Source organism: Schistocerca americana, unplaced genomic scaffold (genome assembly GCF_021461395.2).
Source record: "Schistocerca americana isolate TAMUIC-IGC-003095 unplaced genomic scaffold, iqSchAmer2.1 HiC_scaffold_165, whole genome shotgun sequence".
Lineage (NCBI taxonomy): Eukaryota > Metazoa > Arthropoda > Insecta > Orthoptera > Acrididae > Schistocerca > Schistocerca americana.
The window spans coordinates 266,816-288,341 of NW_025725738.1; the positions used below are offsets into that span (position 1 = coordinate 266,816).

The 21,526-nt window shown below is 47.3% G+C and overlaps 31 non-coding genes across 31 annotated transcripts; all 31 read right to left on the reverse strand.

Moving 5' to 3' along the window:
• Positions 1-240: 240 nt before the first annotated feature.
• Positions 241-313, reverse strand: Trnar-ucg. The gene has a single exon. It is a non-coding gene; the product is annotated as a tRNA-Arg (tRNA).
• A 494-nt stretch (positions 314-807) lies between these two features.
• Positions 808-879, reverse strand: Trnat-agu. Its single transcript has one exon. It is a non-coding gene; the product is annotated as a tRNA-Thr (tRNA).
• A 338-nt stretch (positions 880-1,217) lies between these two features.
• Positions 1,218-1,290, reverse strand: Trnak-cuu. Its single transcript has one exon. It is a non-coding gene; the product is annotated as a tRNA-Lys (tRNA).
• Positions 1,291-1,743: 453 nt separating this feature from the next.
• Trnar-ucg lies at positions 1,744-1,816 on the reverse strand. Its single transcript has one exon. It is a non-coding gene; the product is annotated as a tRNA-Arg (tRNA).
• A 494-nt stretch (positions 1,817-2,310) lies between these two features.
• Trnat-agu lies at positions 2,311-2,382 on the reverse strand. Its single transcript has one exon. It is a non-coding gene; the product is annotated as a tRNA-Thr (tRNA).
• Positions 2,383-2,720: 338 nt separating this feature from the next.
• Trnak-cuu lies at positions 2,721-2,793 on the reverse strand. Its single transcript has one exon. It is a non-coding gene; the product is annotated as a tRNA-Lys (tRNA).
• Positions 2,794-3,246: 453 nt separating this feature from the next.
• Positions 3,247-3,319, reverse strand: Trnar-ucg. The gene has a single exon. It is a non-coding gene; the product is annotated as a tRNA-Arg (tRNA).
• A 494-nt stretch (positions 3,320-3,813) lies between these two features.
• Trnat-agu lies at positions 3,814-3,885 on the reverse strand. The gene has a single exon. It is a non-coding gene; the product is annotated as a tRNA-Thr (tRNA).
• Positions 3,886-4,223: 338 nt separating this feature from the next.
• Trnak-cuu lies at positions 4,224-4,296 on the reverse strand. The gene has a single exon. It is a non-coding gene; the product is annotated as a tRNA-Lys (tRNA).
• Positions 4,297-4,749: 453 nt separating this feature from the next.
• On the reverse strand, positions 4,750-4,822 carry Trnar-ucg. The gene has a single exon. It is a non-coding gene; the product is annotated as a tRNA-Arg (tRNA).
• Positions 4,823-5,319: 497 nt separating this feature from the next.
• On the reverse strand, positions 5,320-5,391 carry Trnat-agu. Its single transcript has one exon. It is a non-coding gene; the product is annotated as a tRNA-Thr (tRNA).
• Positions 5,392-5,729: 338 nt separating this feature from the next.
• Positions 5,730-5,802, reverse strand: Trnak-cuu. Its single transcript has one exon. It is a non-coding gene; the product is annotated as a tRNA-Lys (tRNA).
• A 453-nt stretch (positions 5,803-6,255) lies between these two features.
• Trnar-ucg lies at positions 6,256-6,328 on the reverse strand. Its single transcript has one exon. It is a non-coding gene; the product is annotated as a tRNA-Arg (tRNA).
• A 494-nt stretch (positions 6,329-6,822) lies between these two features.
• On the reverse strand, positions 6,823-6,894 carry Trnat-agu. Its single transcript has one exon. It is a non-coding gene; the product is annotated as a tRNA-Thr (tRNA).
• A 338-nt stretch (positions 6,895-7,232) lies between these two features.
• Trnak-cuu lies at positions 7,233-7,305 on the reverse strand. The gene has a single exon. It is a non-coding gene; the product is annotated as a tRNA-Lys (tRNA).
• A 453-nt stretch (positions 7,306-7,758) lies between these two features.
• Positions 7,759-7,831, reverse strand: Trnar-ucg. The gene has a single exon. It is a non-coding gene; the product is annotated as a tRNA-Arg (tRNA).
• Positions 7,832-8,325: 494 nt separating this feature from the next.
• Trnat-agu lies at positions 8,326-8,397 on the reverse strand. Its single transcript has one exon. It is a non-coding gene; the product is annotated as a tRNA-Thr (tRNA).
• A 338-nt stretch (positions 8,398-8,735) lies between these two features.
• Positions 8,736-8,808, reverse strand: Trnak-cuu. The gene has a single exon. It is a non-coding gene; the product is annotated as a tRNA-Lys (tRNA).
• A 453-nt stretch (positions 8,809-9,261) lies between these two features.
• Positions 9,262-9,334, reverse strand: Trnar-ucg. The gene has a single exon. It is a non-coding gene; the product is annotated as a tRNA-Arg (tRNA).
• Positions 9,335-9,828: 494 nt separating this feature from the next.
• Positions 9,829-9,900, reverse strand: Trnat-agu. The gene has a single exon. It is a non-coding gene; the product is annotated as a tRNA-Thr (tRNA).
• Positions 9,901-10,238: 338 nt separating this feature from the next.
• On the reverse strand, positions 10,239-10,311 carry Trnak-cuu. The gene has a single exon. It is a non-coding gene; the product is annotated as a tRNA-Lys (tRNA).
• A 453-nt stretch (positions 10,312-10,764) lies between these two features.
• Trnar-ucg lies at positions 10,765-10,837 on the reverse strand. The gene has a single exon. It is a non-coding gene; the product is annotated as a tRNA-Arg (tRNA).
• A 494-nt stretch (positions 10,838-11,331) lies between these two features.
• On the reverse strand, positions 11,332-11,403 carry Trnat-agu. Its single transcript has one exon. It is a non-coding gene; the product is annotated as a tRNA-Thr (tRNA).
• A 338-nt stretch (positions 11,404-11,741) lies between these two features.
• Positions 11,742-11,814, reverse strand: Trnak-cuu. Its single transcript has one exon. It is a non-coding gene; the product is annotated as a tRNA-Lys (tRNA).
• Positions 11,815-18,145: 6,331 nt separating this feature from the next.
• Positions 18,146-18,217, reverse strand: Trnat-agu. Its single transcript has one exon. It is a non-coding gene; the product is annotated as a tRNA-Thr (tRNA).
• A 338-nt stretch (positions 18,218-18,555) lies between these two features.
• Trnak-cuu lies at positions 18,556-18,628 on the reverse strand. Its single transcript has one exon. It is a non-coding gene; the product is annotated as a tRNA-Lys (tRNA).
• Positions 18,629-19,081: 453 nt separating this feature from the next.
• Positions 19,082-19,154, reverse strand: Trnar-ucg. The gene has a single exon. It is a non-coding gene; the product is annotated as a tRNA-Arg (tRNA).
• Positions 19,155-19,648: 494 nt separating this feature from the next.
• Positions 19,649-19,720, reverse strand: Trnat-agu. Its single transcript has one exon. It is a non-coding gene; the product is annotated as a tRNA-Thr (tRNA).
• A 338-nt stretch (positions 19,721-20,058) lies between these two features.
• Positions 20,059-20,131, reverse strand: Trnak-cuu. Its single transcript has one exon. It is a non-coding gene; the product is annotated as a tRNA-Lys (tRNA).
• Positions 20,132-20,584: 453 nt separating this feature from the next.
• Positions 20,585-20,657, reverse strand: Trnar-ucg. The gene has a single exon. It is a non-coding gene; the product is annotated as a tRNA-Arg (tRNA).
• A 494-nt stretch (positions 20,658-21,151) lies between these two features.
• Trnat-agu lies at positions 21,152-21,223 on the reverse strand. Its single transcript has one exon. It is a non-coding gene; the product is annotated as a tRNA-Thr (tRNA).
• Positions 21,224-21,526: the final 303 nt, after the last annotated feature.

The following is a 21,526-nucleotide window of genomic DNA, read 5'->3' on the forward strand; positions in this document are numbered from 1 at the left end:
TGACTCAGAAGCCGAACGGGTTACTTTCCGACGCTGTCTTAGATGCGCAAATGCCAGCCAAAACTCGCGGTGACGGCACTCAGCCGACCATTTCGCTAGATAACACCGTTCTGGCTGTGTGTGTATCACGCTCAAGTGCATCTCCAAGCAGGAAGTGGACAACAGCAACATTCAGACGATTTAGTACTGCTCAATAGCTACACTAAAACGGTGTGTTTCTTTTGCAGAATTGGAAAAACACGACCGTGACAGGATTCGAACCTGCAATCTTCGGATCCGAAGTCCGACGCCTTATCCATTAGGCCACACGGTCACTGGCCGCCAAGTATTCCTTACATTCGTGTCATCTCGAAACGCTCATACCGCTGAGGAATTGTGTTTTCGTTCTACACAGCCGCTGCCTCTTGCTGCTTCCCACCCATTCGTTACATTCAAGCCTTTACGAGACCGACCAAGTAGAGATTGGGAACCAAGACCACACACTTTGTGCATTCGAAATCGAAGGCAGGGCGTCCCTCGCCGCATTTGCTACGATGGCGATTTCCTACTTCTGCAGAAGCGGCGGCGTCGACGACGACGACGCTCGCGAGAGGCTCTGTGATATTTGAAAAACACATGTAAAAAATATAATTCAGACTGCCGCCTCCCACCCTACGCTGTACCGCTTTGGAAAATGCTTTATCTGCGACATTCGCCTCAATCACATCTGAGAGTAATTCTAAATAAAACACCTGTTGCTAATTGTTCGTCGTTCCAGATACTGCTTGCTATACGGCCACGACGCGCAACTGATTTCGAAAATTCGTTTGCCTCCTGTGAGGATCGAACTCACGACCCCTGGTTTACTAGACCACTGCTCTGCCACTGAGCTAAAGAGGCGCGGCCTAGCGGTAGTTTTGCGTACTTCGTGCTTACGCTCGTCTGGATCATCAGGCTTAAGCTGACAACACTTCATATTACCGACTAATATTTGCAGCTATGGCGCACCATTACTGCTTGGCTACACATCTCACACGTAACCGATGTGCTCTCCAACCAACACCACTTACATTTCAGAACATGTCTTTGACACATGTCTACGAAATCACCTTCACCTTCAGATACACTTTCCTTGCGACTGATGGAGACGTAGGCAAAGTTTTAAGTTGCTATTTCCATTACGTCACATTGATCAGAAAAACGGTAATTTACATCTGCAGCGGAACAAAATTACGTTCCGCCCAGCGTGGGGCTCGAACCCACGACCCTGAGATTAAGAGTCTCATGCTCTACCGACTGAGCTAGCCGGGCTGCGTCGGTGACTACGTGTCGGGTCGCACGACACACAGTTCTCGTTTGGGTGGGGTGGTCCCATACAGAATCTCTCCATGCTGCCTAATGTTTTCCTAGCGTCACACACGTCACGTACTTCAGTTTTATTTCATAATCATTTCTGAGAGGTACAGGAACTGCATAAAAAACCTGCAGCGCTAGTGGTGTCAAAATTAACACACATATTTGATTTGACTCAGAAGCCGAACGGGTTACTTTCCGACGCTGTCTTAGATGCGCAAATGCCAGCCAAAACTCGCGGTGACGGCACTCAGCCGACCATTTCGCTAGATAACACCGTTCTGGCTGTGTGTGTATCACGCTCAAGTGCATCTCCAAGCAGGAAGTGGACAACAGCAACATTCAGACGATTTAGTACTGCTCAATAGCTACACTAAAACGGTGTGTTTCTTTTGCAGAATTGGAAAAACACGACCGTGACAGGATTCGAACCTGCAATCTTCGGATCCGAAGTCCGACGCCTTATCCATTAGGCCACACGGTCACTGGCCGCCAAGTATTCCTTACATTCGTGTCATCTCGAAACGCTCATACCGCTGAGGAATTGTGTTTTCGTTCTACACAGCCGCTGCCTCTTGCTGCTTCCCACCCATTCGTTACATTCAAGCCTTTACGAGACCGACCAAGTAGAGATTGGGAACCAAGACCACACACTTTGTGCATTCGAAATCGAAGGCAGGGCGTCCCTCGCCGCATTTGCTACGATGGCGATTTCCTACTTCTGCAGAAGCGGCGGCGTCGACGACGACGACGCTCGCGAGAGGCTCTGTGATATTTGAAAAACACATGTAAAAAATATAATTCAGACTGCCGCCTCCCACCCTACGCTGTACCGCTTTGGAAAATGCTTTATCTGCGACATTCGCCTCAATCACATCTGAGAGTAATTCTAAATAAAACACCTGTTGCTAATTGTTCGTCGTTCCAGATACTGCTTGCTATACGGCCACGACGCGCAACTGATTTCGAAAATTCGTTTGCCTCCTGTGAGGATCGAACTCACGACCCCTGGTTTACTAGACCAGTGCTCTGCCACTGAGCTAAAGAGGCGCGGCCTAGCGGTAGTTTTGCGTACTTCGTGCTTACGCTCGTCTGGATCATCAGGCTTAAGCTGACAACACTTCATATTACCGACTAATATTTGCAGCTATGGCGCACCATTACTGCTTGGCTACACATCTCACACGTAACCGATGTGCTCTCCAACCAACACCACTTACATTTCAGAACATGTCTTTGACACATGTCTACGAAATCACCTTCACCTTCAGATACACTTTCCTTGCGACTGATGGAGACGTAGGCAAAGTGTTAAGTTGCTATTCCCATTACGTCACATTGATCAGAAAAACGGTAATTTACATCTGCAGCGGAACAAAATTACGTTCCGCCCAGCGTGGGGCTCGAACCCACGACCCTGAGATTAAGAGTCTCATGCTCTACCGACTGAGCTAGCCGTGCTGTGTCGGTGACTACGTGTCGGGTCGCACGACACACAGTTCTCGTTTGGGTGGGGTGGTCCCATACAGAATCTCTCCATGCTGCCTAATGTTTTCCTAGCGTCACACACGTCACGTACTTCAGTTTTATTTCATAATCATTTCTGAGAGGTACAGGAACTGCATAAAAAACCTGCAGCGCTAGTGGTGTCAAAATTAACACACATATTTGATTTGACTCAGAAGCCGAACGGGTTACTTTCCGACGCTGTCTTAGATGCGCAAATGCCAGCCAAAACTCGCGGTGACGGCACTCAGCCGACCATTTCGCTAGATAACACCGTTCTGGCTGTGTGTGTATCACGCTCAAGTGCATCTCCAAGCAGGAAGTGGACAACAGCAACATTCAGACGATTTAGTACTGCTCAATAGCTACACTAAAACGGTGTGTTTCTTTTGCAGAATTGGAAAAACACGACCGTGACAGGATTCGAACCTGCAATCTTCGGATCCGAAGTCCGACGCCTTATCCATTAGGCCACACGGTCACTGGCCGCCAAGTATTCCTTACATTCGTGTCATCTCGAAACGCTCATACCGCTGAGGAATTGTGTTTTCGTTCTACACAGCCGCTGCCTCTTGCTGCTTCCCACCCATTCGTTACATTCAAGCCTTTACGAGACCGACCAAGTAGAGATTGGGAACCAAGACCACACACTTTGTGCATTCGAAATCGAAGGCAGGGCGTCCCTCGCCGCATTTGCTACGATGGCGATTTCCTACTTCTGCAGAAGCGGCGGCGTCGACGACGACGACGCTCGCGAGAGGCTCTGTGATATTTGAAAAACACATGTAAAAAATATAATTCAGACTGCCGCCTCCCACCCTACGCTGTACCGCTTTGGAAAATGCTTTATCTGCGACATTCGCCTCAATCACATCTGAGAGTAATTCTAAATAAAACACCTGTTGCTAATTGTTCGTCGTTCCAGATACTGCTTGCTATACGGCCACGACGCGCAACTGATTTCGAAAATTCGTTTGCCTCCTGTGAGGATCGAACTCACGACCCCTGGTTTACTAGACCAGTGCTCTGCCACTGAGCTAAAGAGGCGCGGCCTAGCGGTAGTTTTGCGTACTTCGTGCTTACGCTCGTCTGGATCATCAGGCTTAAGCTGACAACACTTCATATTACCGACTAATATTTGCAGCTATGGCGCACCATTACTGCTTGGCTACACATCTCACACGTAACCGATGTGCTCTCCAACCAACACCACTTACATTTCAGAACATGTCTTTGACACATGTCTACGAAATCACCTTCACCTTCAGATACACTTTCCTTGCGACTGATGGAGACGTAGGCAAAGTTTTAAGTTGCTATTTCCATTACGTCACATTGATCAGAAAAACGGTAATTTACATCTGCAGCGGAACAAAATTACGTTCCGCCCAGCGTGGGGCTCGAACCCACGACCCTGAGATTAAGAGTCTCATGCTCTACCGACTGAGCTAGCCGGGCTGCGTCGGTGACTACGTGTCGGGTCGCACGACACACAGTTCTCGTTTGGGTGGGGTGGTCCCATACAGAATCTCTCCATGCTGCCTAATGTTTTCCTAGCGTCACACACGTCACGTACTTCAGTTTTATTTCATAATCATTTCTGAGAGGTACAGGAACTGCATAAAAAACCTGCAGCGCTAGTGGTGTCAAAATTAACACACATATTTGATTTGACTCAGAAGCCGAACGGGTTACTTTCCGACGCTGTCTTAGATGCGCAAATGCCAGCCAAAACTCGCGGTGACGGCACTCAGCCGACCATTTCGCTAGATAACACCGTTCTGGCTGTGTGTGTATCACGCTCAAGTGCATCTCCAAGCAGGAAGTGGACAACAGCAACATTCAGACGATTTAGTACTGCTCAATAGCTACACTAAAACGGTGTGTTTCTTTTGCAGAATTGGAAAAACACGACCGTGACAGGATTCGAACCTGCAATCTTCGGATCCGAAGTCCGACGCCTTATCCATTAGGCCACACGGTCACTGGCCGCCAAGTATTACTTACATTCGTGTCATCTCGAAACGCTCATACCGCTGAGGAATTGTGTTTTCGTTCTACACAGCCGCTGCCTCTTGCTGCTTCCCACCCATTCGTTACATTCAAGCCTTTACGAGACCGACCAAGTAGAGATTGGGAACCAAGACCACACACTTTGTGCATTCGAAATCGAAGGCAGGGCGTCCCTCGCCGCATTTGCTACGATGGCGATTTCCTACTTCTGCAGAAGCGGCGGCGTCGACGACGACGACGACGCTCGCGAGAGGCTCTGTGATATTTGAAAAACACATGTAAAAAATATAATTCAGACTGCCGCCTCCCACCCTACGCTGTACCGCTTTGGAAAATGCTTTATCTGCGACATTCGCCTCAATCACATCTGAGAGTAATTCTAAATAAAACACCTGTTGCTAATTGTTCGTCGTTCCAGATACTGCTTGCTATACGGCCACGACGCGCAACTGATTTCGAAAATTCGTTTGCCTCCTGTGAGGATCGAACTCACGACCCCTGGTTTACTAGACCAGTGCTCTGCCACTGAGCTAAAGAGGCGCGGCCTAGCGGTAGTTTTGCGTACTTCGTGCTTACGCTCGTCTGGATCATCAGGCTTAAGCTGACAACACTTCATATTACCGACTAATATTTGCAGCTATGGCGCACCATTACTGCTTGGCTACACATCTCACACGTAACCGATGTGCTCTCCAACCAACACCACTTACATTTCAGAACATGTCTTTGACACATGTCTACGAAATCACCTTCACCTTCAGATACACTTTCCTTGCGACTGATAGAGACGTAGGCAAAGTTTTAAGTTGCTATTTCCATTACGTCACATTGATCAGAAAAACGGTAATTTACATCTGCAGCGGAACAAAATTACGTTCCGCCCAGCGTGGGGCTCGAACCCACGACCCTGAGATTAAGAGTCTCATGCTCTACCGACTGAGCTAGCCGGGCTGCGTCGGTGACTAAGTGTCGGGTCGCACGACACACAGTTCTCGTTTGGGTGGGGTGGTCCCATACAGAATCTCTCCATGCTGCCTAATGTTTTCCTAGCGTCACACACGTCACGTACTTCAGTTTTATTTCATAATCATTTCTGAGAGGTACAGGAACTGCATAAAAAACCTGCAGCGCTAGTGGTGTCAAAATTAACACACATATTTGATTTGACTCAGAAGCCGAACGGGTTACTTTCCGACGCTGTCTTAGATGCGCAAATGCCAGCCAAAACTCGCGGTGACGGCACTCAGCCGACCATTTCGCTAGATAACACCGTTCTGGCTGTGTGTGTATCACGCTCAAGTGCATCTCCAAGCAGGAAGTGGACAACAGCAACATTCAGACGATTTAGTACTGCTCAATAGCTACACTAAAACGGTGTGTTTCTTTTGCAGAATTGGAAAAACACGACCGTGACAGGATTCGAACCTGCAATCTTCGGATCCGAAGTCCGACGCCTTATCCATTAGGCCACACGGTCACTGGCCGCCAAGTATTCCTTACATTCGTGTCATCTCGAAACGCTCATACCGCTGAGGAATTGTGTTTTCGTTCTACACAGCCGCTGCCTCTTGCTGCTTCCCACCCATTCGTTACATTCAAGCCTTTACGAGACCGACCAAGTAGAGATTGGGAACCAAGACCACACACTTTGTGCATTCGAAATCGAAGGCAGGGCGTCCCTCGCCGCATTTGCTACGATGGCGATTTCCTACTTCTGCAGAAGCGGCGGCGTCGACGACGACGACGCTCGCGAGAGGCTCTGTGATATTTGAAAAACACATGTAAAAAATATAATTCAGACTGCCGCCTCCCACCCTACGCTGTACCGCTTTGGAAAATGCTTTATCTGCGACATTCGCCTCAATCACATCTGAGAGTAATTCTAAATAAAACACCTGTTGCTAATTGTTCGTCGTTCCAGATACTGCTTGCTATACGGCCACGACGCGCAACTGATTTCGAAAATTCGTTTGCCTCCTGTGAGGATCGAACTCACGACCCCTGGTTTACTAGACCAGTGCTCTGCCACTGAGCTAAAGAGGCGCGGCCTAGCGGTAGTTTTGCGTACTTCGTGCTTACGCTCGTCTGGATCATCAGGCTTAAGCTGACAACACTTCATATTACCGACTAATATTTGCAGCTATGGCGCACCATTACTGCTTGGCTACACATCTCACACGTAACCGATGTGCTCTCCAACCAACACCACTTACATTTCAGAACATGTCTTTGACACATGTCTACGAAATCACCTTCACCTTCAGATACACTTTCCTTGCGACTGATGGAGACGTAGGCAAAGTTTTAAGTTGCTATTTCCATTACGTCACATTGATCAGAAAAACGGTAATTTACATCTGCAGCGGAACAAAATTACGTTCCGCCCAGCGTGGGGCTCGAACCCACGACCCTGAGATTAAGAGTCTCATGCTCTACCGACTGAGCTAGCCGGGCTGCGTCGGTGACTACGTGTCGGGTCGCACGACACACAGTTCTCGTTTGGGTGGGGTGGTCCCATACAGAATCTCTCCATGCTGCCTAATGTTTTCCTAGCGTCACACACGTCACGTACTTCAGTTTTATTTCATAATCATTTCTGAGAGGTACAGGAACTGCATAAAAAACCTGCAGCGCTAGTGGTGTCAAAATTAACACACATATTTGATTTGACTCAGAAGCCGAACGGGTTACTTTCCGACGCTGTCTTAGATGCGCAAATGCCAGCCAAAACTCGCGGTGACGGCACTCAGCCGACCATTTCGCTAGATAACACCGTTCTGGCTGTGTGTGTATCACGCTCAAGTGCATCTCCAAGCAGGAAGTGGACAACAGCAACATTCAGACGATTTAGTACTGCTCAATAGCTACACTAAAACGGTGTGTTTCTTTTGCAGAATTGGAAAAACACGACCGTGACAGGATTCGAACCTGCAATCTTCGGATCCGAAGTCCGACGCCTTATCCATTAGGCCACACGGTCACTGGCCGCCAAGTATTACTTACATTCGTGTCATCTCGAAACGCTCATACCGCTGAGGAATTGTGTTTTCGTTCTACACAGCCGCTGCCTCTTGCTGCTTCCCACCCATTCGTTACATTCAAGCCTTTACGAGACCGACCAAGTAGAGATTGGGAACCAAGACCACACACTTTGTGCATTCGAAATCGAAGGCAGGGCGTCCCTCGCCGCATTTGCTACGATGGCGATTTCCTACTTCTGCAGAAGCGGCGGCGTCGACGACGACGACGCTCGCGAGAGGCTCTGTGATATTTGAAAAACACATGTAAAAAATATAATTCAGACTGCCGCCTCCCACCCTACGCTGTACCGCTTTGGAAAATGCTTTATCTGCGACATTCGCCTCAATCACATCTGAGAGTAATTCTAAATAAAACACCTGTTGCTAATTGTTCGTCGTTCCAGATACTGCTTGCTATACGGCCACGACGCGCAACTGATTTCGAAAATTCGTTTGCCTCCTGTGAGGATCGAACTCACGACCCCTGGTTTACTAGACCAGTGCTCTGCCACTGAGCTAAAGAGGCGCGGCCTAGCGGTAGTTTTGCGTACTTCGTGCTTACGCTCGTCTGGATCATCAGGCTTAAGCTGACAACACTTCATATTACCGACTAATATTTGCAGCTATGGCGCACCATTACTGCTTGGCTACACATCTCACACGTAACCGATGTGCTCTCCAACCAACACCACTTACATTTCAGAACATGTCTTTGACACATGTCTACGAAATCACCTTCACCTTCAGATACACTTTCCTTGCGACTGATGGAGACGTAGGCAAAGTTTTAAGTTGCTATTTCCATTACGTCACATTGATCAGAAAAACGGTAATTTACATCTGCAGCGGAACAAAATTACGTTCCGCCCAGCGTGGGGCTCGAACCCACGACCCTGAGATTAAGAGTCTCATGCTCTACCGACTGAGCTAGCCGGGCTGCGTCGGTGACTACGTGTCGGGTCGCACGACACACAGTTCTCGTTTGGGTGGGGTGGTCCCATACAGAATCTCTCCATGCTGCCTAATGTTTTCCTAGCGTCACACACGTCACGTACTTCAGTTTTATTTCATAATCATTTCTGAGAGGTACAGGAACTGCATAAAAAACCTGCAGCGCTAGTGGTGTCAAAATTAACACACATATTTGATTTGACTCAGAAGCCGAACGGGTTACTTTCCGACGCTGTCTTAGATGCGCAAATGCCAGCCAAAACTCGCGGTGACGGCACTCAGCCGACCATTTCGCTAGATAACACCGTTCTGGCTGTGTGTGTATCACGCTCAAGTGCATCTCCAAGCAGGAAGTGGACAACAGCAACATTCAGACGATTTAGTACTGCTCAATAGCTACACTAAAACGGTGTGTTTCTTTTGCAGAATTGGAAAAACACGACCGTGACAGGATTCGAACCTGCAATCTTCGGATCCGAAGTCCGACGCCTTATCCATTAGGCCACACGGTCACTGGCCGCCAAGTATTCCTTACATTCGTGTCATCTCGAAACGCTCATACCGCTGAGGAATTGTGTTTTCGTTCTACACAGCCGCTGCCTCTTGCTGCTTCCCACCCATTCGTTACATTCAAGCCTTTACGAGACCGACCAAGTAGAGATTGGGAACCAAGACCACACACTTTGTGCATTCGAAATCGAAGGCAGGGCGTCCCTCGCCGCATTTGCTACGATGGCGATTTCCTACTTCTGCAGAAGCGGCGGCGTCGACGACGACGACGCTCGCGAGAGGCTCTGTGATATTTGAAAAACACATGTAAAAAATATAATTCAGACTGCCGCCTCCCACCCTACGCTGTACCGCTTTGGAAAATGCTTTATCTGCGACATTCGCCTCAATCACATCTGAGAGTAATTCTAAATAAAACACCTGTTGCTAATTGTTCGTCGTTCCAGATACTGCTTGCTATACGGCCACGACGCGCAACTGATTTCGAAAATTCGTTTGCCTCCTGTGAGGATCGAACTCACGACCCCTGGTTTACTAGACCAGTGCTCTGCCACTGAGCTAAAGAGGCGCGGCCTAGCGGTAGTTTTGCGTACTTCGTGCTTACGCTCGTCTGGATCATCAGGCTTAAGCTGACAACACTTCATATTACCGACTAATATTTGCAGCTATGGCGCACCATTACTGCTTGGCTACACATCTCACACGTAACCGATGTGCTCTCCAACCAACACCACTTACATTTCAGAACATGTCTTTGACACATGTCTACGAAATCACCTTCACCTTCAGATACACTTTCCTTGCGACTGATGGAGACGTAGGCAAAGTTTTAAGTTGCTATTTCCATTACGTCACATTGATCAGAAAAACGGTAATTTACATCTGCAGCGGAACAAAATTACGTTCCGCCCAGCGTGGGGCTCGAACCCACGACCCTGAGATTAAGAGTCTCATGCTCTACCGACTGAGCTAGCCGGGCTGCGTCGGTGACTACGTGTCGGGTCGCACGACACACAGTTCTCGTTTGGGTGGGGTGGTCCCATACAGAATCTCTCCATGCTGCCTAATGTTTTCCTAGCGTCACACACGTCACGTACTTCAGTTTTATTTCATAATCATTTCTGAGAGGTACAGGAACTGCATAAAAAACCTGCAGCGCTAGTGGTGTCAAAATTAACACACATATTTGATTTGACTCAGAAGCCGAACGGGTTACTTTCCGACGCTGTCTTAGATGCGCAAATGCCAGCCAAAACTCGCGGTGACGGCACTCAGCCGACCATTTCGCTAGATAACACCGTTCTGGCTGTGTGTGTATCACGCTCAAGTGCATCTCCAAGCAGGAAGTGGACAACAGCAACATTCAGACGATTTAGTACTGCTCAATAGCTACACTAAAACGGTGTGTTTCTTTTGCAGAATTGGAAAAACACGACCGTGACAGGATTCGAACCTGCAATCTTCGGATCCGAAGTCCGACGCCTTATCCATTAGGCCACACGGTCACTGGCCGCCAAGTATTCCTTACATTCGTGTCATCTCGAAACGCTCATACCGCTGAGGAATTGTGTTTTCGTTCTACACAGCCGCTGCCTCTTGCTGCTTCCCACCCATTCGTTACATTCAAGCCTTTACGAGACCGACCAAGTAGAGATTGGGAACCAAGACCACACACTTTGTGCATTCGAAATCGAAGGCAGGGCGTCCCTCGCCGCATTTGCTACGATGGCGATTTCCTACTTCTGCAGAAGCGGCGGCGTCGACGACGACGACGCTCGCGAGAGGCTCTGTGATATTTGAAAAACACATGTAAAAAATATAATTCAGACTGCCGCCTCCCACCCTACGCTGTACCGCTTTGGAAAATGCTTTATCTGCGACATTCGCCTCAATCACATCTGAGAGTAATTCTAAATAAAACACCTGTTGCTAATTGTTCGTCGTTCCAGATACTGCTTGCTATACGGCCACGACGCGCAACTGATTTCGAAAATTCGTTTGCCTCCTGTGAGGATCGAACTCACGACCCCTGGTTTACTAGACCAGTGCTCTGCCACTGAGCTAAAGAGGCGCGGCCTAGCGGTAGTTTTGCGTACTTCGTGCTTACGCTCGTCTGGATCATCAGGCTTAAGCTGACAACACTTCATATTACCGACTAATATTTGCAGCTATGGCGCACCATTACTGCTTGGCTACACATCTCACACGTAACCGATGTGCTCTCCAACCAACACCACTTACATTTCAGAACATGTCTTTGACACATGTCTACGAAATCACCTTCACCTTCAGATACACTTTCCTTGCGACTGATGGAGACGTAGGCAAAGTTTTAAGTTGCTATTTCCATTACGTCACATTGATCAGAAAAACGGTAATTTACATCTGCAGCGGAACAAAATTACGTTCCGCCCAGCGTGGGGCTCGAACCCACGACCCTGAGATTAAGAGTCTCATGCTCTACCGACTGAGCTAGCCGGGCTGCGTCGGTGACTACGTGTCGGGTCGCACGACACACAGTTCTCGTTTGGGTGGGGTGGTCCCATACAGAATCTCTCCATGCTGCCTAATGTTTTCCTAGCGTCACACACGTCACGTACTTCAGTTTTATTTCATAATCATTTCTGAGAGGTACAGGAACTGCATAAAAAACCTGCAGCGCTAGTGGTGTCAAAATTAACACACATATTTGATTTGACTCAGAAGCCGAACGGGTTACTTTCCGACGCTGTCTTAGATGCGCAAATGCCAGCCAAAACTCGCGGTGACGGCACTCAGCCGACCATTTCGCTAGATAACACCGTTCTGGCTGTGTGTGTATCACGCTCAAGTGCATCTCCAAGCAGGAAGTGGACAACAGCAACATTCAGACGATTTCGTACTGCTCAATAGCTACACTAAAACGGTGTGTTTCTTTTGCAGAATTGGAAAAACACGACCGTGACAGGATTCGAACCTGCAATCTTCGGATCCGAAGTCCGACGCCTTATCCATTTTTTTTTTTTTTTTTTTTTTTTGTCCGACGCCTTATCCATTAGGCCACATTTTTTTTTTCTTTTTTGAATTTTATCGTTGTCACTGTGTATCTGAGATCAATTTGAACATGACGGACGCTGAGACTGGAACTCGTCACAATTGTCTGCTCGGTAGAGGCAGATGAGAGGGGCTGCTGCAGCAGCAACAGACTAACCGATCCCTTGTTTTTCAAAAACAATGTCCAACATATTGCCAAAGATTTTTGTCAAGTTGCCCGTTTGTTTTATTCTCCAATAAGCAGTATGCATGTATGCCAAAAATTCAACTAGGTTGTCGCCGTCCCGTCTGGTGATCGTATAATGCACATAATTTGCCAATATCCACATCATTGTAGTATTCTTAGCCATAGGATAGTAGTCCGTATCTGGGTTCGTGATGATAGTGGTCGAGATACTCGCTGGCGAGCTTCTCGATAATAGTGCGAGTTTTTCCCTCACCCATCGCCAGTTGTTTAAGTGTCCGCAGCAGGTGAAACGATGAAGCAAAGTGTCGATTAAACCACACTTAACACATTTATCAGAGGGATGTAAGCCTATTCTGTGTAATTTGACATTAGTGGCGATGGTATCATTCACCACCTGGTACCAAGTTGATGCAACATCCCATGTATGAATCTTAAGACTAATGTTCCTCCATAGGGTCTTCCAGTTACAAGATGGATTTTTTGCCTCAATTGTATTACATTGACGCATCTTAGACCATTGCTGCATGACTTCATTCGTTGTCAAATGCGAGTTTTGTAAGATGCTTTCGCCTACATAACTTGTTTCAATGAAATATTCTCGTACATGTTTCAGCTGGTAGTTTATGTTGCTGATGTCGACGGGCGGGTGTATGTTTCCAGGGCGAAGGACGTGGAACAGACTTGCAGTTATGTTTGGGTCGTGACTGTATACTAGGCGCGAAGTGCGTTTCAGAAAAAGGGCATTGGCTTTTTTATGGATGTCAGTGAGCCCTAGCCCGCCGTCGGGTCGTGATTTTGTTAGCGTGGCACTGTCGAGTTTAAAAATGTTCCCTTTCCACACGAATCTGCTAGCTATTTGCAACATTTTTCTGGCCTGAACTTTAGGTATGGGAAATACTTGTGCCAAGTAGTATGCTTTGGAGAAAATACATATATTGACTATCTTGATCCTTTCTATCAAGTTCGCAGAGCGCCAGTTGTTTTCAACAATGAGACCATGCATGCTGTTCGTAACAGCTTTCCAGTTTTTCGCCGCCATTTTAAGAGGACATTTGTCGACGATAATACCTAGTGACTTAGGATTGTCCACTTTTTGGGCCCAGGGTATGGATACATGTTCAAGACCTCTCAAGTTAACCAGTTTGCATTTTCCTTCATTGAGTTTAGCTCCAGACACCTTACTGTAGTTGTCGATTTCCGTTTTAATCGTCTTTACGTCGTTTACACAACGAATAACTGCTGTGACGTCATCGGCATAGGCACGCACTGCAAAACAAGCTCTTGATATAGAGAGACCTGGTAATGTGGACTCCAGTTTCCTGAGGAGAGGTTCCAGAGAAAAGGCAAAGAGCAACATCGAGAGAGGACTTCCCTGTGGGACCCCTCTCATAAGTGTAATCGGTATTGTCGACTGGCCGTTAACACACAATCGGGTGGTAATGCCTGTGATGACATTGCGGAGTAAGGTTACTACTGTGTTATCTAATCCAATCCTTTCCATGATCTGGAGGATGTAACGGTGACTCACACGATCAAAAGCCTTAGAAAGGTCGACAAACAGTAGGGCACAGTTGATGTTGGTCGCCGCCGTGATCGAAATTACGTCCCTGATGTCAGCGATTGTGGTCATTACGCTTCTGCCAGGGATGCAAGACTGATGATTCTTAATGACATGCCGGGCTATCAAGATTAATCTACTGTTTATCGCTCTGGCAATAGTCTTATAATCAAAATTTAACAGCATGATAGGCCGGAAGTTATCAATTTGCCTGTGGCCTCTTTGTTTCGGTATGAGCACTGTTCTACCTTCTTTCAACTCGTCCGGTATTCTGTGGCCTCGAAAGACTTCGTTAATAATTTCTGTGAGGGTGGGTCCAACGACATGCCAAAATTTGTGATAGAATTCTTTGGGGAGACCATCTGGACCAGGGGATTTGTTTGCAGGGGAACCGACAATTAAGTCTAAGACATCTGAAATTGCGAAATCGGCAAGAAATTCATTGTTGTCTTCTGCAGTTAAGTTACTGCCCAAAGGCTGAAGGAAATCAAACGTCAGATTTACATCAAGTGGATCTTCTGAGTATAATTCTCTATAATAATGATAAAAACCCTGAACAATGTCCTTTTGGTGCACAAGATGATCACCGGTTGGGGTAACTAGTTCGTCAACGAAGGTCCGCACACGATTGGAACGGTGTTTGATGAGATGGTATAAGGAAGTCATTTCGCTATCACTAACCGATTTGGTCTTAGCTTTAATTTTTAGGCCATCTAATTGCCTGTGCTTAATGCTTAACAGCTTCGCTTTGACTCGTTGGATTTGTGCAGCGTAAACATTGGAGTCATGAGATTTGTCATATAATTCTCTTAAAAGGGCATAATAAAATTCTGTTGTCTTCTTGTTATCCGTCGCTTTCTGATAGCAGTAAGAGATCAGGCATTGTCGCAGTTTTCTTTTAGCTGTGTGTGTCCACCACTCTAGTTTAGTTCTGTGCTTGTTAATGGAGCGGAGACAAAAATTCCATGTTGCACAAATGGCATCTTCGAGCTCCAGGTCTTGAAGATGAGAAGTGTTAAGCATCCACTGCCCTTTGAACCTTTTTGTTGGTTGCTTGTCGAGATTTAAGGTGACAGCATAGGCACAATGGTCAGAAAACGGAGCTGGAATAACTTCAGTATCAAGAACTCGGTTGCTGATATGAGACGATATATAGATCCGGTCAAGTCGACTACTTGAAGTAGGGGTAAAAAAAGTAAATTTAACCAGGGTGGGGTGCAGAATTTCCCACGTATCTTTCAACCGAACCTTGGTGACGAGTTCGCGAAGGTCATGACAGTAATTAAACTGTGGCCTCTGATCCTTCTGATGTACCACGCAGTTAAAATCACCACCTAGAACAATGTTAACGGGGTCCTTTCGAAGCAAATAAATGACTTCATCTTTAAAATAGGCACTTCTCGCTGACTTGTAACTGCTGCCGGAGGGTGCGTACACATTTACAACAGTGACATCAAAGATTTTGCAGCTAATACCGCGACCAGATTCAAGTTTTTCGACCTCTGTGACGGGGATACCATTACGGACTAGCACGGCCGTGCCTGTATGAAGTTCGTGAGCTACGTTTTCAATGGATTGGAAACCAGGAATATCAAAACTTTTGACTGCCACCTCCTGTAGCAGAATGATGTCTGCTTCAGATTCGTAAACGAATTGCCGCAGCATTGCTACTTTAAGGTCGGATTGCAGTTTGTTAATATTTATGGTTAACAGTTTATAGGCTTGAGACATGTCTACATTAGGTTGAACTTAGACTTTGAGGACTGTCAGCGTGTCAGACGAACAACATCACAGAAAACATTGAAAAAACCATACGGAACAAAAGAGAAAAACAACTTATAGAGGCCTTCCGTCCTAACGCAACGTCACTATGCCGTAAACAAGTATCCATTAATCGTTACTACTGTGGGGGTGGATCTCGCCGGCACTTGTGGTTTGACGGCCGTCAGGTTCGTCCCGTACTACTTCGTACCCGATATTCTTCTGTTTCAAATCTGATTGCCCCTGTTGCGACTGTTGTGATTGCGATGGATTGCGAGAAGCCGAAAGATTAGGCTGTGGTTTGAGTTTGCGCCGTACCGTCGGTTGAGATGCCGATATCGTTGTCGAGTCATCGGCCTTCTGTGTTGCTGTTTCCGTCCGACCGACAGTCGTGACCTGTTGTTTGGCAACAACTTTCTCCTGTTTGTTTCCACCTGAGGCTTGTTGTCGTGGTTTGTTGTGGAGCCGATGTTTACCCGCCACTTCCTCATGTTGGTCGCGTTGAGGCGGCTGTTGTACATCGCCGGTGACACTCAAAGTTGTTGACAGTTGCTGCTGGTCGGTAGGATCCTCCGTTTCCACATCCGATTTGTTGGTGGCAGGTGGTACTGCAGGATCGATCTGCATACAATCGGCTTCTACTAAATCTCCGTCGGCTGAAGGACGTGGTTTTCTGATTGTGGGAGAGGTGCGAGATAATTCATCTCCTGAATGATCATCGCTTCGCTCCAGTGGCCGTTTTTTATTCTGTACATCCCTGTCAGGGGGAACAGATTCGAGATTCGTCGGGGCTACGATAGGTGGAAAATCAGTGACACTGCAAGGAAAGTCAGATGAACTTTCCTTAGCAACATCATCTACAGGTTGGACAGGTGTACCGTTTGCCATAACGTCACTGAGTGTCAATTTACGTCGCTGCATGAGGTTCGTTTTTAAGACAAACACACGGCGGGGACAATCCTGCCGAAAATGACCTGACTCATTACAGACGTGACATGTAGGGATTTGTCCAGTATAAACAATATGAGCCTTGTGACCTTCAACGGAGATATGTGACGGGATATTAGTCTTAACTTCCATTTCAACCGACCTTATTCCATTAAAGCACTGGAGTTTATAATGCGGCGACCAGCGTTCATTAATGATTTCTTTTACATCCCCATATTGAGACAGAGCAACCTTAATTTTTTCGTTTTCTAGTTCAATAGGTAAATTAAGAACTCGAACAGTCCGATATGTAGTATCAGCCCTTTTGATAGAAACCATACTACTAGTGCCGTCCCTATGGATAAACTCGACTTGGTTGCCAAACTTATCGCGAATTTTATCAACCATTAACGGATTAAAGAACTTAACAAACACACAGTAGTTGTCGGAATCAAGCTGGGTAGTATGGACAGAATCCGGGTTAATGCCAATTACCTCTGTGAGCCATTCGTGAACCTCGAGAGCAGACGGTTGAACCCGGCGAGTTTCCTTTTCAAACGAAAAAACCAGGGTGTTCTTCCTGATGGAGGAAGCCATGTCGTGCAGCACCGGTCGGATTACGGTCAAAACCGAAAATCCCTAGAGCGACGAATATCCGAAGACGTAACCAGTACACAAAACTGGTGTAGAACAGATCTCAATTTAAACACAGAACAGAAAGCAGTACACACGAAACGATAAGTACTAGCGTAAGCGCTGTTTACACGGAGCGGCGGCAAGTACGTCCGTACGCGACGGCAGCTAGAGCCACACTCGGCCACACGGTCACTGTAATCCATTAGGCCACACGGTCACTGGCCGCCAAGTATTCCTTACATTCGTGTCATCTCGAAACGCTCATACCGCTGAGGAATTGTGTTTTCGTTCTACACAGCCGCTGCCTCTTGCTGCTTCCCACCCATTCGTTACATTCAAGCCTTTACGAGACCGACCAAGTAGAGATTGGGAACCAAGACCACACACTTTGTGCATTCGAAATCGAAGGCAGGGCGTCCCTCGCCGCATTTGCTACGATGGCGATTTCCTACTTCTGCAGAAGCGGCGGCGTCGACGACGACGACGCTCGCGAGAGGCTCTGTGATATTTGAAAAACACATGTAAAAAATATAATTCAGACTGCCGCCTCCCACCCTACGCTGTACCGCTTTGCAAAATGCTTTATCTGCGACATTCGCCTCAATCACATCTGAGAGTAATTCTAAATAAAACACCTGTTGCTAATTGTTCGTCGTTCCAGATACTGCTTGCTATACGGCCACGACGCGCAACTGATTTCGAAAATTCGTTTGCCTCCTGTGAGGATCGAACTCACGACCCCTGGTTTACTAGACCAGTGCTATGCCACTGAGCTAAAGAGGCGCGGCCTAGCGGTAGTTTTGCGTACTTCGTGCTTACGCTCGTCTGGATCATCAGGCTTAAGCTGACAACACTTCATATTACCGACTAATATTTGCAGCTATGGCGCACCATTACTGCTTGGCTACACATCTCACACGTAACCGATGTGCTCTCCAACCAACACCACTTACATTTCAGAACATGTCTTTGACACATGTCTACGAAATCACCTTCACCTTCAGATACACTTTCCTTGCGACTGATGGAGACGTAGGCAAAGTTTTAAGTTGCTATTTCCATTACGTCACATTGATCAGAAAAACGGTAATTTACATCTGCAGCGGAACAAAATTACGTTCCGCCCAGCGTGGGGCTCGAACCCACGACCCTGAGATTAAGAGTCTCATGCTCTACCGACTGAGCTAGCCGGGCTGCGTTGGTGACTACGTGTCGGGTCGCACGACACACAGTTCTGGTTTGGGTGGGGTGGTCCCATACAGAATCTCTCCATGCTGCCTAATGTTTTCCTAGCGTCACACACGTCACGTACTTCAGTTTTATTTCATAATCATTTCTGAGAGGTACAGGAACTGCATAAAAAACCTGCAGCGCTAGTGGTGTCAAAATTAACACACATATTTGATTTGACTCAGAAGCCGAACGGGTTACTTTCCGACGCTGTCTTAGATGCGCAAATGCCAGCCAAAACTCGCGGTGACGGCACTCAGCCGACCATTTCGCTAGATAACACCGTTCTGGCTGTGTGTGTATCACGCTCAAGTGCATCTCCAAGCAGGAAGTGGACAACAGCAACATTCAGACGATTTCGTACTGCTCAATAGCTACACTAAAACGGTGTGTTTCTTTTGCAGAATTGGAAAAACACGACCGTGACAGGATTCGAACCTGCAATCTTCGGATCCGAAGTCCGACGCCTTATCCATTAGGCCACACGGTCACTGGCCGCCAAGTATTCCTTACATTCGTGTCATCTCGAAACGCTCATACCGCTGAGGAATTGTGTTTTCGTTCTACACAGCCGCTGCCTCTTGCTGCTTCCCACCCATTCGTTACATTCAAGCCTTTACGAGACCGACCAAGTAGAGATTGGGAACCAAGACCACACACTTTGTGCATTCGAAATCGAAGGCAGGGCGTCCCTCGCCGCATTTGCTACGATGGCGATTTCCTACTTCTGCAGAAGCGGCGGCGTCGACGACGACGACGCTCGCGAGAGGCTCTGTGATATTTGAAAAACACATGTAAGAAATATAATTCAGACTGCCGCCTCCCACCCTACGCTGTACCGCTTTGCAAAATGCTTTATCTGCGACATTCGCCTCAATCACATCTGAGAGTAATTCTAAATAAAACACCTGTTGCTAATTGTTCGTCGTTCCAGATACTGCTTGCTATACGGCCACGACGCGCAACTGATTTCGAAAATTCGTTTGCCTCCTGTGAGGATCGAACTCACGACCCCTGGTTTACTAGACCAGTGCTATGCCACTGAGCTAAAGAGGCGCGGCCTAGCGGTAGTTTTGCGTACTTCGTGCTTACGCTCGTCTGGATCATCAGGCTTAAGCTGACAACACTTCATATTACCGACTAATATTTGCAGCTATGGCGCACCATTACTGCTTGGCTACACATCTCACACGTAACCGATGTGCTCTCCAACCAACACCACTTACATTTCAGAACATGTCTTTGACACATGTCTACGAAATCACCTTCACCTTCAGATACACTTTCCTTGCGACTGATGGAGACGTAGGCAAAGTTTTAAGTTGCTATTTCCATTACGTCACATTGATCAGAAAAACGGTAATTTACATCTGCAGCGGAACAAAATTACGTTCCGCCCAGCGTGGGGCTCGAACCCACGACCCTGAGATTAAGAGTCTCATGCTCTACCGACTGAGCTAGCCGGGCTGCGTTGGTGACTACGTGTCGGGTCGCACGACACACAGTTCTGGTTTGGGTGGGGTGGTCCCATACAGAATCTCTCCATGCTGCCTAATGTTTTCCTAGCGTCACACACGTCACGTACTTCAGTTTTATTTCATAATCATTTCTGAGAGGTACAGGAACTGCATAAAAAACCTGCAGCGCTAGTGGTGTCAAAATTAACACACATATTTGATTTGACTCAGAAGCCGAACGGGTTACTTTCCGACGCTGTCTTAGATGCGCAAATGCCAGCCAAAACTCGCGGTGACGGCACTCAGCCGACCATTTCGCTAGATAACACCGTTCTGGCTGTGTGTGTATCACGCTCAAGTGCATCTCCAAGCAGGAAGTGGACAACAGCAACATTCAGACGATTTCGTACTGCTCAATAGCTACACTAAAACGGTGTGTTTCTTTTGCAGAATTGGAAAAACACGACCGTGACAGGATTCGAACCTGCAATCTTCGGATCCGAAGTCCGACGCCTTATCCATTAGGCCACACGGTCACTGGCCGCCAAGTATTCCTTACATTCGTGTCATCTCGAAACGCTCATACCGCTGAGGAATTGTGTTTTCGTTCTACACAGCCGCTGCCTCTTGCTGCTTCCCACCCATTCGTTACATTCAAGCCTTTACGAGACCGACCAAGTAGAGATTGGGAACCAAGACCACACACTTTGTGCATTCGAAATCGAAGGCAGGGCGTCCCTCGCCGCATTTGCTACGATGGCGATTTCCTACTTCTGCAGAAGCGGCGGCGTCGACGACGACGACGCTCGCGAGAGGCTCTGTGATATTTGAAAAACACATGTAAGAAATATAATTCAGACTGCCGCCTCCCACCCTACGCTGTACCGCTTTGCAAAATGCTTTATCTGCGACATTCGCCTCAATCACATCTGAGAGTAATTCTAAATAAAACACCTGTTGCTAATTGTTCGTCGTTCCAGATACTGCTTGCTATACGGCCACGACGCGCAACTGATTTCGAAAATTCGTTTGCCTCCTGTGAGGATCGAACTCACGACCCCTGGTTTACTAGACCAGTGCTATGCCACTGAGCTAAAGAGGCGCGGCCTAGCGGTAGTTTTGCGTACTTCGTGCTTACGCTCGTCTGGATCATCAGGCTTAAGCTGACAACACTTCATATTACCGACTAATATTTGCAGCTATGGCGCACCATTACTGCTTGGCTACACATCTCACACGTAACCGATGTGCTCTCCAACCAACACCACTTACATTTCAGAACATGTCTTTGACACATGTCTACGAAATCACCTTCACCTTCAGATACACTTTCCTTGCGACTGATGGAGACGTAGGCAAAGTTTTAAGTTGCTATTTCCATTACGTCACATTGATCAGAAAAACG